Genomic DNA, 12,484 nt, shown 5'->3' with positions numbered 1-12,484 from the left:
CCAACCATGTAACATTATTGCATCATCTTCAATGGTACACCAACCATTTAAGCACATGGTCAATATAAGCTCAAAACATGAATCATACACATAAATGACCAGTTTACCTCCAAAACCACCACATAGCAAACCAATAGTTAAGATGGCCACTTTATTTGCCTAGTTGGCCAACTACCACAAACAATCTTTAGTGCCGTTTTCCAGTGATTAAAATGTAGACCTCGCATGAATATCCGAAACAAGCTCCAAGCGAGAGAGAATCCTTTTCATGTTAATGGAACAAAAAAAGGAAGAGGAGCGATCCCTTTGAACACCTGATGCTCTCGTGACGATCTGTGGAGAACTCGGATAAACTCCTTTCAAAGCTTCTAACTCCCCATGTCTTTTGGTGAGTCGCCCCAAGGTCTCCTTCTTCCATGTCCCCATTTGCCCCCCGTCAGACTAGTTACCATTCTAAATAAAGAAGATTGATGTTACGGTGTGTGATGAGAAATTGTATGAAAGTGTACTTGTCCTGAACTTGATGCAGCCAGTCGTGACATTTCGCAGGTGTTTTGATTAGTGGCCGCGCATGACTCCAACGCCATCATTACGTTTGCCGACGACACGACACAACAGTGGTAGGCCTGATCACCGACGACGATGAGATAGCCTATAGGGATGAGGTCAGAGACCTGGCAGTGTGGTGCCAGGACAACAACCTCTCCCTCAACGTCAGCAAGACAAAAGAGCTGGTTGTGGACTACAGGAAATAGAGAGCTGAGCACGCCCAAATCCACATCAACGGGGTTGTAGTGGAGCAGGTCAAGTGCTTCAAGTTCCTCTGTGTCCAGATCACTTATTATTATTATTTTTTTTTTTTTCACCTTTATTTAACCAGGTAAACCAGTTGAGAACAGGTTCTCATTTACAACTGCGACCTGGCCAAGATAAAGCAAAGCAGTGCAATAAAAACAACACAGAGTTACATATGGGGTAAAAAAACATAAAGTCAAAAATACAACAGAAAATATATATACAGTGTGTGCAAATGTAGCAAGTTATGGAGGTAAGGCAATAAATAGGCTATAGTGCAGAATAATTACAATAGTATTAACACTGGAATGCTAGATGTGCAAGAGATTATGTGCAAATAGAGATACTGGGGTGCAAAAGAGCAAAATAAATAACAATATAGGGATGAGGTAGTTGGGTGGGCTAATTTCAGATGGGCTGTGTACAGGTGCAGTGATCGGTAAGGTGCTCTGACAACTGATGCTTAAAGTTATTGAGGGAGATAAGAGTCTCCAGCTTCAGAGATTTTTGCAATTCGTTCCAGTCATTGGCAGCAGAGAACTGGAAGGAATGGCGGCCAAAGGAGGTGTTGGCTTTGGGAATGACCAGTGAGATATACCTGCTGGAGCGCAGACTACGGGTGGGTGCTGCTATGGTGACCAATGAGCTAAGATAAGGCGGGGATTTGCCTAGCAGTGATTTATAGATGGCCTGGAGCCAGTGGGTTTGACGACGAACATGTAGTGAGGACCAGCCAACAAGAGCGTACAGGTCACAGTGGTGGGTAGTGTATGGGGCTTTGGAGACAAAACGGATGGCACTGTGATAGACTACATCCAATTTGCTGAGTAGAGTGTTGGAGGCTATTTTGTAAATGACATCGCCGAAGTCAAGGATCGGTAGGATAGTCAGTTTTACGAGGGCATGTTTGGCAGCATGAGTGAAGGAGGCTTTGTTGCGAAATAGGAAGCCGATTCTAGATTTAACTTTGGATTGGAGATTCTTTATGTGAGTCTGGAAGTTGAGTTTACAGTCTAACCAGACACCTAGGTATTTGTAGTTGTCCACATACTCTAGGTCAGACCCGTCGAGAGTGGTGATTCTAGTCGGGTGGGCGGGTGCCAGCAGCGTTCGATTGAAAAGCATGCATTTAGTTTTACTAGTGTTTAAGAGCAGTTGGAGGCTACTGAAGGATTGTTGTATGGCATTGAAGCTCGTTTGGAGGTTTGTTAACGCAGTGTCCAATGAAGGGCCAGATGTATACAAAATGGTGTCGTCTGCGTAGAGGTGGATCTGAGAGTCACCAGCAGCAAGAGCGACATCATTGATATACACGGAGAAAAGTGTCGGCCCAAGAATTGAACCCTGTGGCACCCCCATAGAGACTGCCATAGGTCCAGACAACAGGCCCTCCGATTTGACACACTGAACTCTATCTGAGAAGTAGTTGGTGAACCAGGCGAGGCAGTCATTTGAGAAACCAAGGCTATTTAGTCTGCCAATAAGATCATGCTTCACACACACCAACACAGTCGTGAAGAGGATATGACAATGCCTCTTCCCCCTAAGGAGGCTGAAAATATTCTGCATGGGTACTCAGATCCTCAAAAGGTTCTACAGCTACACCACTGAGAGCGTCTTGACTGGCTGCATCACTGCTTGGTATGGCAACTGCTTGGCATCCGACCGCAAGGCGCTACAGAGTGTAGTGCGTACGGCCCAGTTCTCTGCCATCTCTGCAATCCCGGACCTCAGAGGAAGGCCCTAAAAATTGTCAAAGACTCCAGCCACCCAAGTCATAGACTGTTCTCTCTGCTACCGCACGGCAAGCGGTACCGATGCACCAAGTCAGGAACCAACAGGACCCTGAACAGCTTCTACCCCCAAGCCATAAGACTGCTAAATACTGTAGTTAGTTAAATAGTTAACCAATAGCTTCCCAGACTATCTGCATTGACCCTTTTTTGCACTAACTCTTTTGACTCATGACATATGCTGCTGTTACTGTTTATTATCTGTCCCGTTGCCTAGTCACTTTATGTATGTACATATCTACCTCAATTACCTCGTGCCCCTGCACATGGACCCAGTACTGGTACCCTGTGTATATAGCCAAGTTATAGTTACTCACTGTGTATTTATTCCCCGTGTTATAATTGTTCAATAATATCTATTTTTTTCTCACTGCATTGTTGGCATTTCACAGACTAACTGTGTAAGCATTTCACTGTTAGTCTTCACCTGTTGTTTATAAAGCATGTGACAAATTACATTTGATTTGATTTTAACCCTGACATTTTCCTGGTCAGTTCACGTGGTCAGGAAAAACTGTTCCTAGTTATGACAGACCATGTTTATTGAAGTGTTACTGACATTTAATGGAATACCATGAATTAATATAACATTACTTTCACAAACCCCTCAACAGATCTGTCAGAGATGAGAGGTACATTTCTCTAAAGTGTTGGAAGAGCTTAGTATATTAGTTAGTAGTATGGAGCCATATTCTAAGCAGAATTTACAACCTCCAATTATTTCCATGGATGCAACGACAAAGTAGTATCCGATGCCCTTCGATCGTTTCAGTTGTCATGGAGACCAGTGGTTATATACAGTGGGGAAAAAAAGTATTTAGTCAGCCACCAATTGTGCAAGTTCTCCCACTTAAAAAGATGAGAGAGGCCTGTAATTTTCATCATAGGTACACGTCAACTATGACAGACAAAATGAGAAAAAAAAATCCAGAAAATCACATTGTAGGATTTTTAATGAATTTATTGGCATATGATGGTGGAAAATAAGTATTTGATCAATAACAAAAGTTTCTCAATACTTTGTTATATACCCTTTGTTGGCAATGACACAGGTCAAACGTTTTCTGTAAGTCTTCACAAGGTTTTCACACACTGTTGCTGGTATTTTGGCCCATTCCTCCATGCAGATCTCCTCTAGAGCAGTGATGTTTTGGGGCTGTCGCTGGGCAACACAGACTTTCAACTCCCTCCAAAGATTTTCTATGGGGTTGGGATCTGGAGACTGGCTAGGCCACTCCAGGACCTTGAAATGCTTCTTACGAAGCCACTCCTTCGTTGCCCGGGCGGTGTGTTTGGGATCATTGTCATGCTGAAAGACCCAGCCACGTTTCATCTTCAATGCCCTTGCTGATGGAAGGAGGGTTTCACTCAAAATCTCACGATACATGGCCCCATTCATTCTTTCCTTTACACGGATCAGTCGTCCTGGTCCCTTTGCAGAAAAACAGCCCCAAAGCATGATGTTTCCAACCCCATGCTTCACAGTAGGTATGGTGTTCTTTGGATGCAACTCAGCATTCTTTGTCCTCCAAACATGACGAGTTGAGTTTTTACCAAAAAGTTATATTTTGGTTTCATCTGACCATATGACATTCTCCCAATCCTCTTCTGGATCATCCAAATGCACTTCAGACGGGCCTGGACATGTACTGGCTTAAGCAGGGGGACACGTCTCGCACTGCAGGATTTGAGTCCCTGGCGGCGTAGTGTGTTACTGATGGTTGGCTTTGTTACTTTGGTCCCAGCTCTCTGCAGGTCATTCACTAGGTCCCCCCGTGTGGTTCTGGGATTTTTGCTCACCGTTCTTGTGATCATTTTGACCCCACGGGGTGAGATCTTGCGTGGAGCCCCAGATCGAGGGAGATTATCAGTGGTCTTGTATGTCTTCCATTTCCTAATAATTGCTCCCACAGTTGATTTCTTCAAACCAAGCTGCTTACCTATTGCAGATTCAGTCTTCCCAGCCTGGTGCAGGTCTACAATTTTGTTTTTGGTGTCCTTTGACAGCTCTTTGGTCTTGGCCATTGTGAAGTTTGGAGTGTGACTGTTTGAGGTTGTGGACAGGTGTATTTTATCTGATAACAAGTTCAAACAGGTGCCATTAATACAGGTAACGAGTGGAGGACAGAGGAGCCTCTGAAAGAAGAAGTTACAGGTCTGTGAGAGCCAGAAATCTTGCTTGTTTGTAGGTGACCAAATACTTATTTTCCACCATAATTTGCAAATAAATTCATTAAAAATCCTACAATGGGATTTTCTGGATTTTTTTTCCTCAATTTGTCTGTCATAGTTGACGTGTACCTATGATGAAAATTACAGGCCTCTCTCATCTTTTTAAGTGGGAGAACTTGCACAATTGGTGGATGACTAAATACTTTTTTTCCCCACTGTACATGTTGTTTGGGATAATTTGATCTCAAACCCACGTTGTGCATTTTGGGACCGTTCTTCGAACGTTACGGTCTGTTCCCCATTGAGGTAACAACACGTTAAACCTTCATCCTACCTCGGCAACCCGTGACCGCTTTAAACGCTGTGTCCTAGGTGCATGAGCATCGCCATGGTAACTCATCCCGTCTTGTTTTTCCCATGATCCACCTGCAACATGTGCCACCCACACCACCGTGGCTGGGGCTGCAAACAGAAGCAATTTTCTGATCGTGTTTTTCAGAGGTGTGTGCGTGCTACGGCCATCTTTCTGTTTGTGTTAACCTTCATCAGAGGAGACAAAACACCCTGTCTGCACCGAAGTACTAACACGCATCATTAGCCACTCCAACAGATGCTCTGCAGCCATGTCTGGAGGAATAGACGCCCAGTGTGTGTGCGCGTGTGTGTGTGTGTGTGTGCATGTCTGCGCATATGTGTGTGTGTCTGTGTGTCTGTGTCTGTGCATATGCATGGGTGAGAGACAGAGAGACGAGAGAGAGGGGTCAACAAATTGATCAATCAAAGGACGCAACTGTCTGCACGTTAACACTAAACAGTCACTTCGTTTCGTTAACCCCGTGCTCCCTGGATGGACACTACTGATGTGGACAACATCCATGCCCTTTTTCACTATCACATTGTGATAGTTACAGATAGCCTGCGTCCCAAATGGCACCCTATTCCCTACATAGTGCACAATGTTGACCGGCGCTCTATGGGCCCTGGTCAAAAGTAGTACACTATATAAGAAATAGGGTACAATTTGGGACACAGCCCTAGAGTACACATCCATACATGTTGACACTAGGACCTCAAATCAACCAATCAATTAACCAACCAACCAAATGATGCACTGACCAATAAATCAACCAATCAGCCAATTACCTATAAACTAAATTTATGGTGTGGATGAAAACTGTAGGATTACTTAAAAGGGAAGAGATTGATAGCCACATATTGTTGTCACCATGGTTTTTGTGTACAATTGTTCACTGTGAAATTCAGTCACAATTTACATCATATTGTGTTTCGACTAAAGTAATTTCAGAATAACCACACAGGTTTGAAAGGAACTTCATATAAACTGCTAGCTATATCAGTATCATGCAAGACGGCAAGAAACACCAACAACATGTTGTGTCATACTATACTACACATATACAGCTGCCTCTTTGCATACTGTTTTTCTAATCTTTCTTCGGGCCATATGACGGTTATACATGTGCTCTTACTGCAGGAAGTGAGAAAATAGTCTGTTTTCAAACCGCCAGCATGACAAAAGCTGAGCTCACTTCAAACAAACACACACACTCCAACCCATACACACACACACACATTTTGTCTGAGCAGGAAGTGGCGGTTGTTTGTTTTTTGCAGCGTGTGATGTTGCACAGCCTCCCGCATTTTTTAAAAACGTTTTTTCTGACGTTCGTTTTGAAATTGACTCTGGCTGGAGGTCACGAGGGTATAGAGCAGAAGAGCACAACACTGCAGCTGGCATTTGGTTTCTGTTTGTAAGAGCACGAGAAGACACACAAACAGGATGTTTCCCTGACAAAAGGCCATGTATGGAAAAATAAATACACTATCAGGCCAAGATTTTGAAGGTGACACACATGGTCTTAAAATTGTAATGGCTGACTATTCTTTCCGATTTATATCTACAGGTGGTGGTTGAGGGGAGTCTGTATTCATCTTGCCATCTCCCACACTGTAGGCTATAACACTGTCTGCATCCCAAATGGCACCCTATTCCCTATATATTGTACTTCTTTTGACCAGGGTCCAAGTGTTGCACTATATAGGGAATAGGGTGCCATTTGGATGCAACTTACCGTCTGGATGCCCTTTGGTCTAGACTTTTTTCCCTCCATTTCTTTTTCTAATATTTTTCCAGTTTAACCCACAGCATGCAACCCTAGACAGTGATGTCATCCCCTTTGTGCCTTAACCTCAACCTCTTATCTCGGGGTAGAAGTTGCTCTTAGGCACAAATCTACAAGCAGCTTCCTCTCCCTGAATCCTAACATTTATGACTAAGAGGGGAAAAGACAAAACTTACCTTAGATCAGTGTCCTTAGATCTCTCTCTCTCTCTACATGCTCAAGCACTCGTCGACCCAAAACAACCTTCCTCTCCTCTTTTTTTCTCTCCTCTCTCCATGTTGCCTTTGCCCTCCTGCAGTGGGTTTGAGATAGGCCTCTGTCCAAAAATACCAGAAGGATAGAGAGAGAGAAAAAAGAAGAGAGAGACAGAGAGAGAGAGAGAGAGAGAGAGGGGGGGAGAGGGAGAGAGAGAGAGAGAGAGAGAGAGAGAGAGAGAGAGAGAGAGAGAGAGAGAGAGAGAGAGAGAGAGAGAGAGAGAGAGAGAGAGAGAGAGAGAGAGAGAGAGAGAGAGAGAGAGAGAGAGAGAGAGAGAGAGAGAGAGAGAGAGAGAGAGAGAGAGAGAGAGAGAGAGAGAGAGAGAGAGAGAGAGAGAGAGAGAGAGAGAGAGAGAGAGAGAGAGAGAGAGAGAGAGAGAGAGAGAGAGAGAGAGAGAGAGAGAGAGGGAGAGAGAGGGAGAGAGAGAGAGAGGGAGAGAGAGGGTTGTAATTGGGGACAGATATCTCTTGGGTTGTGTCTGTGTGATAAGAGCCCACAGACACAGAGGGACAGTGGAAAGAGTAGGAGGACACACTAGTATAGTGCTATGGGTGAGACACTGACAGTCGTGATGGCAAGTACAAGCAGCTCTGAGTACTGCTGTACTTACAGGATGTTAAAACATCCACCATAAGCATTATCTGACTTTACAATCAGATTATTATATACTTTTTTCAAGTTCAAGTTTTTAATTATATCCACATGGCAGTCATAGACACTGAAAAGCATGGATATTGCATCGATAAATAGACAATAAACATAATTTTATTGTTAAATGCAATGTCATAAAACCTCAACGTTTGTACCAAACAGTTGGCTATAGTAAAGCATGAGAGTGACAGAATATGTAGCCACGGTTTTGAATGCTTTGATTTACTGTCAAGGCTTCTCAGTTCCTTCAAAGATTTCACATTCTCACTTAGACTTTCATGTAGTGTCTTCCTGTATGACTTAGGTTAACGTTAAAAACCCAACCACGTGATTGGTTGAGACAAAATATTTACTTAAAAACAATGTTTAGCCAAAGTGACAAGTGACCTTCTTTTGGAACAGAGGGGTAAGAGTGGAGTGTCATGGGAGGCCAAAGGAGCTAATCACTCACTTTGGCCCTTTGCAAGTACTGACTGGTTAAGCGGGCGCACACACACTAACACAGAAACAGACACAGATACACACACACACACAAGCATACACACACGCACAGAGTAAATACTCACACACACACAGACACACACTCAACCCAAGCTAGTCCCTGGGAGGTGGACGGTGTAGTGAGGTAATGTTTACATGCCCCTGTCTTAGGGGACTTAGCGCGTGATTCATAAACCCATTACAAACATTCTGGCGACACTCTGGTCAACAGGTTAAACTGCTCCGCCTGTTTTTCCTCTTTCCTTCCCTCCCTTGTTCCCGCCCCCTTCCCCCCATTCTATGAGAGAGGACTTAGTGAGTAAAGCCGGCGGCTGATCACGAGACACGGGTTCACCCACTCCCGCTGAAACGCACAGCTCGACAGAAAGTGACGGGCCGAGAGGAACGGGCCGAGCTATTTAGGACGGTGTCACCCAATCACTGGCGGCTTATCTGCCCACCAGTCAGATCCTCCCTCCCTCACCCTCACCCTCACCCGTCCAGACCCAGGCCAGAGTGAACGAGTGAGTGTTGTGTCCCAAATGGCACCCTATTCCCTACATAGTGCACTACTAGTGCACTATATAGGGATATACAGTATATAGTAGTGCACTATATAGGGCATAGGGTGTCATTTGGGATACAATCAGTTAGTGAGTGCCCCAGCCATGCCTCCTCTCTTCTCCAGCCTTGAAACCCCCAATCACCTTTGACACCCTTCTGTCTCAGCAACCCTTCATCCCTTCAAATAAAGGCATGCGCGCGCAAACACACACACACACACAGAGTCAAAGTCCACCACATGGCTGTAGAGATTGGGTAATCCGCACTAACACCAACCTCCCCCCTCCCTCCCTCCTCCCTCTCTCACCCGCTTGATGAGACAGCGTCTCACATGACACAGAGGCAAATCTCTCCCTTCACCCCCTCTCCCTTCTCCCTCCCAATTCCTGTCACTGAGCGCCGCTCAACTAGGCTGATCCTGAAAATAAATGAGTGCCGGCCGGCGGCCAGCCTCCGGAGCGAGCACATGGACTCGCAGAGACCCGGGCCTGTCACATAGAAAAGAGACGCGGAGAGATTTGTACTCCGCCGCCGCTAAAAACAGATCCAAGCCACATTCATCACCTTAGTAGCTTCGGGTCACTCTGTTATGGGCACAGGCTGAGGCGTAACCCCTCAGCTAAAGTTTTTCATTTAGCAGACACTCTTAACCAGAGCAACTTACAGGAGCAACTTGCTCAAGGGCACATCAACAGATTTTTCACCTAGTTGGCTTGGGGATTCAAACCAGCGACCTTTTGGTTATTGGCCCAACATTCTTAACCGCTAGGGTACCTGCCGCCCCGAGTAGAAGGACTGACATTTCCGCACTCTCATATAGATTCCCTATCCTGTTGTTTTAATAAACTTCCTGTGTCTTCCGGTATCTTGTCAGTCCTATCTGGTCTAGTGTCTGGCCTGTTTCAACTCCAGCAAAACAGTGTTTGTGACCATCTTAGTTTAGATTAGCCTATTCTCAGGGTTTAGCATTAACAACAGTTAATCTGTGGCCTAAAGGGTTAAACAGCTTGGTCTACAGAAGGCTGGACTTGTTATGTACCTTTAATCAGACAACCTCCAAACTCTTTTGAGAAATTTCCACCAATGAGATTCATTTGAAGAAATCCAGTGTGATTTAACCCTTTGGTGACAGCCGGTGGACAACACTGACAATTATCATATTCAAAATTTCAGAAAGTAGCTTAACTTAACTGCATCAGACAACATCAGATGGCCTGCGACAACAACACCGCACCCTGTCCTGTAAAATGTTTACATTTTTGAGAGCTGTTCATAAAACAACTGCTTGTTTTAGTGCTTCAGATGAGAAGCTAGCACTGAGAAGCCGTCTTTAAAGAGAACAAAGAGAGAGAGAGAGAGAGAGAGAGAGAGAGAGAGAGAGAGAGAGAGAGAGAGAGAGAGAGAGAGTGAGAGAGGAGACTAAAGTCAGACATGACGGGTCTGGGCTGGAAGATAAAGGGGCAAGCCTTCACACGCTTCCTCTGCCCAGCTCTCCCTCGCTGCTTCTCTCCCCTCCTCCCTGCTAACTTTCTTCCACCATGCGCCAAAAAACATTTTTCAAAGGCCCCCGAAAGTAGGCCACAAAGTTTTAAGAGAGAGCGAGAGAGAGAGAAAACATTTACTAAAAACACTGCACAACTCCACTTCTTGAGCACGTGTTTCAGCGAATGGATAGATGGAGAGAGAGGAGAGAGAGTGGGGCGAGAGTTAGCAAGAGTTCTAAATTATATCTCTCTTTTTATCTTCATGCTTAACCAGATTGGAGAACTGTTTCATCTGAGACTGTAAACTGATTTGGCTGTCAATCTCAACGCATCAAACACCACTCCACTCTAAACCCAACTTTTTTGGCTGGTGCGAGCATAAATGACCAGCGCTCAATATCTCAAGATGTTATGTTAGTCCGTGATAACACCACCAGCCGCCACTTCAATACCCGTCGATTGGCTGCGACAATCGTCTTTGTTTTTGGAAGCACCGTCGCGGTCTACTTATGTCTAAACAAATGTCAGTCGCACGTGAAGCCGTCTGACTAGTATCTGACGCGGGGAGATTGGATGGTGGCGATAAAGAGGATGGGTAAGATGGGTAAAGATGAGGCGGGACGATTACAGGGAGGCTGTTGTTTTGAGAGGAGCTAGCTGTGGCCTTTGGCAGCTCTACCCGAGAATAGATTCTGGCTGCGTCCCAAATGGCACCCTATTCCCTATATAGTGCACTATTTTTGACACTGGCCCATAGAGCTCTGGTCAAAAGTACTGCACTATATAGGGAACAGGGTGCCGTTAAGGATCACAGATTCTCTTATCTGAACCACCAGGAAGACAAGCAGCACTGTCTGAACGTCTGTGATGTTGGGAGGAGATAAGGAGTTGTCGGATGGAGAGCCCAGGATGGATGACAGGAGCAAGGGAGGGGAGGGGGGACGAGTGAGAGAGGGAGGGTTAGTGGAGGAGAGGGCTGGCTTTAATGCTCAAGCTAGCAGTCCCGTGGGGGACATTAAGAGTTCTTCATAAGCCAAATCCAGGTAACCATCTCAAACTCAGGAGTTTGAAGCGACTCAAGGTTCCCTTCTTCGTCTCTTGTTACCTGAGGGAGTTATTATGGCCTTGCTGTGCCAGCCAATGCTTGCTTCAGGACAGGCTTAGGATCTGGCCTAGTTATAAAAATGACTTGAGAAAAAGTGCTTTAATAATGAAAGCATTGAGCCTTATTCAATTGAATGACATGACTAGTAAAATAATCTTTCTCCGTTTTTTTGTCCAATATAAGCCAGATAGCAGAAATGTGGGAAAAGGCCGTTTTGAACATGTTCTCTAATTCAATTATGGAAAAATAAAACATATTTTGTTGTCTTTTTCTGGCCTCAGCTTATCAGTTCAAGCACACTTCTCTGCCCATTTTATAACAGGGGTTTGATTTATTGACCGGTCCCTTCAGAGGTCTCACCAGAGGTCAGAGGTTTGAGGCCAGAGCCCATTCCAGGATCATCAAAAGAAGGGCGCTGACCGCTATAGGAGTTATATGGCTTGAGCTGACCTCTGACCTGTCACCTTATTTCCAAAATCTCATCATGAAGCTCAGTTTACCTCGTCAAAAATATAGCATGACATCAATTGTCCTAAACTAAAGTTATACTAATTTGCTGCAATTTAGGGTCCTAGCAGATGAGCTAGCCATGGTTAAGTACATGCAAAATGACGGTGATCCCATTATTTCACATATAGCCTACCGATGCCAGGTATGGTGCCAACCTACGAGCTCCGTAATACCTCGCTAGTGTCCGTGTAAAGTATGCTTTGTGGCACGGTTGTTTCAAGTACAGTGTTACCGTCTGTCTTGGGTCGACTGTCTGACAGTACTATGTCTTCCCTCTCCGTGTTGAGGTGCTTACACAGGGGGCAGCCAGGCAGACTTCTATTGGGACATGAGGCAGTTGGGGGAAGCGTGCATTGTGGGGGAGGTAGTTCATCGTGTCGCCATGGTTATTTACGTCGCCGCAACCGAGGCAGCTGTTATGACACCTCTTGGGCGATTGTCACACTCCTGATATGGTGGTCGTGGGTGATTGCTGTGTCGCAGAGGGCCAACCGAGACACTCTCCCCTAGAGGAGCTTCTGCTGAAGAGCG

The 12,484-nt window shown here is 45.2% G+C and overlaps 1 long non-coding RNA gene across 1 annotated transcript in view; it reads right to left on the bottom strand.

The window, feature by feature from the left end:
- The window catches only part of LOC121572393, a 41,452-nt gene that overhangs the window by 18,829 nt on the left and 10,139 nt on the right, over window positions 1-12,484 (bottom strand). The window contains exon 2 of the long non-coding RNA XR_006001879.2: window positions 7,081-7,220. This is a non-coding gene — a long non-coding RNA (uncharacterized LOC121572393). The remainder of the gene's footprint in view (window positions 1-7,080; window positions 7,221-12,484) is intronic.

Source organism: Coregonus clupeaformis, chromosome 8 (assembly GCF_020615455.1).
Source record: "Coregonus clupeaformis isolate EN_2021a chromosome 8, ASM2061545v1, whole genome shotgun sequence".
Lineage (NCBI taxonomy): Eukaryota > Metazoa > Chordata > Actinopteri > Salmoniformes > Salmonidae > Coregonus > Coregonus clupeaformis.
This window is presented reverse-complemented; position numbering and strand designations above follow the sequence as displayed.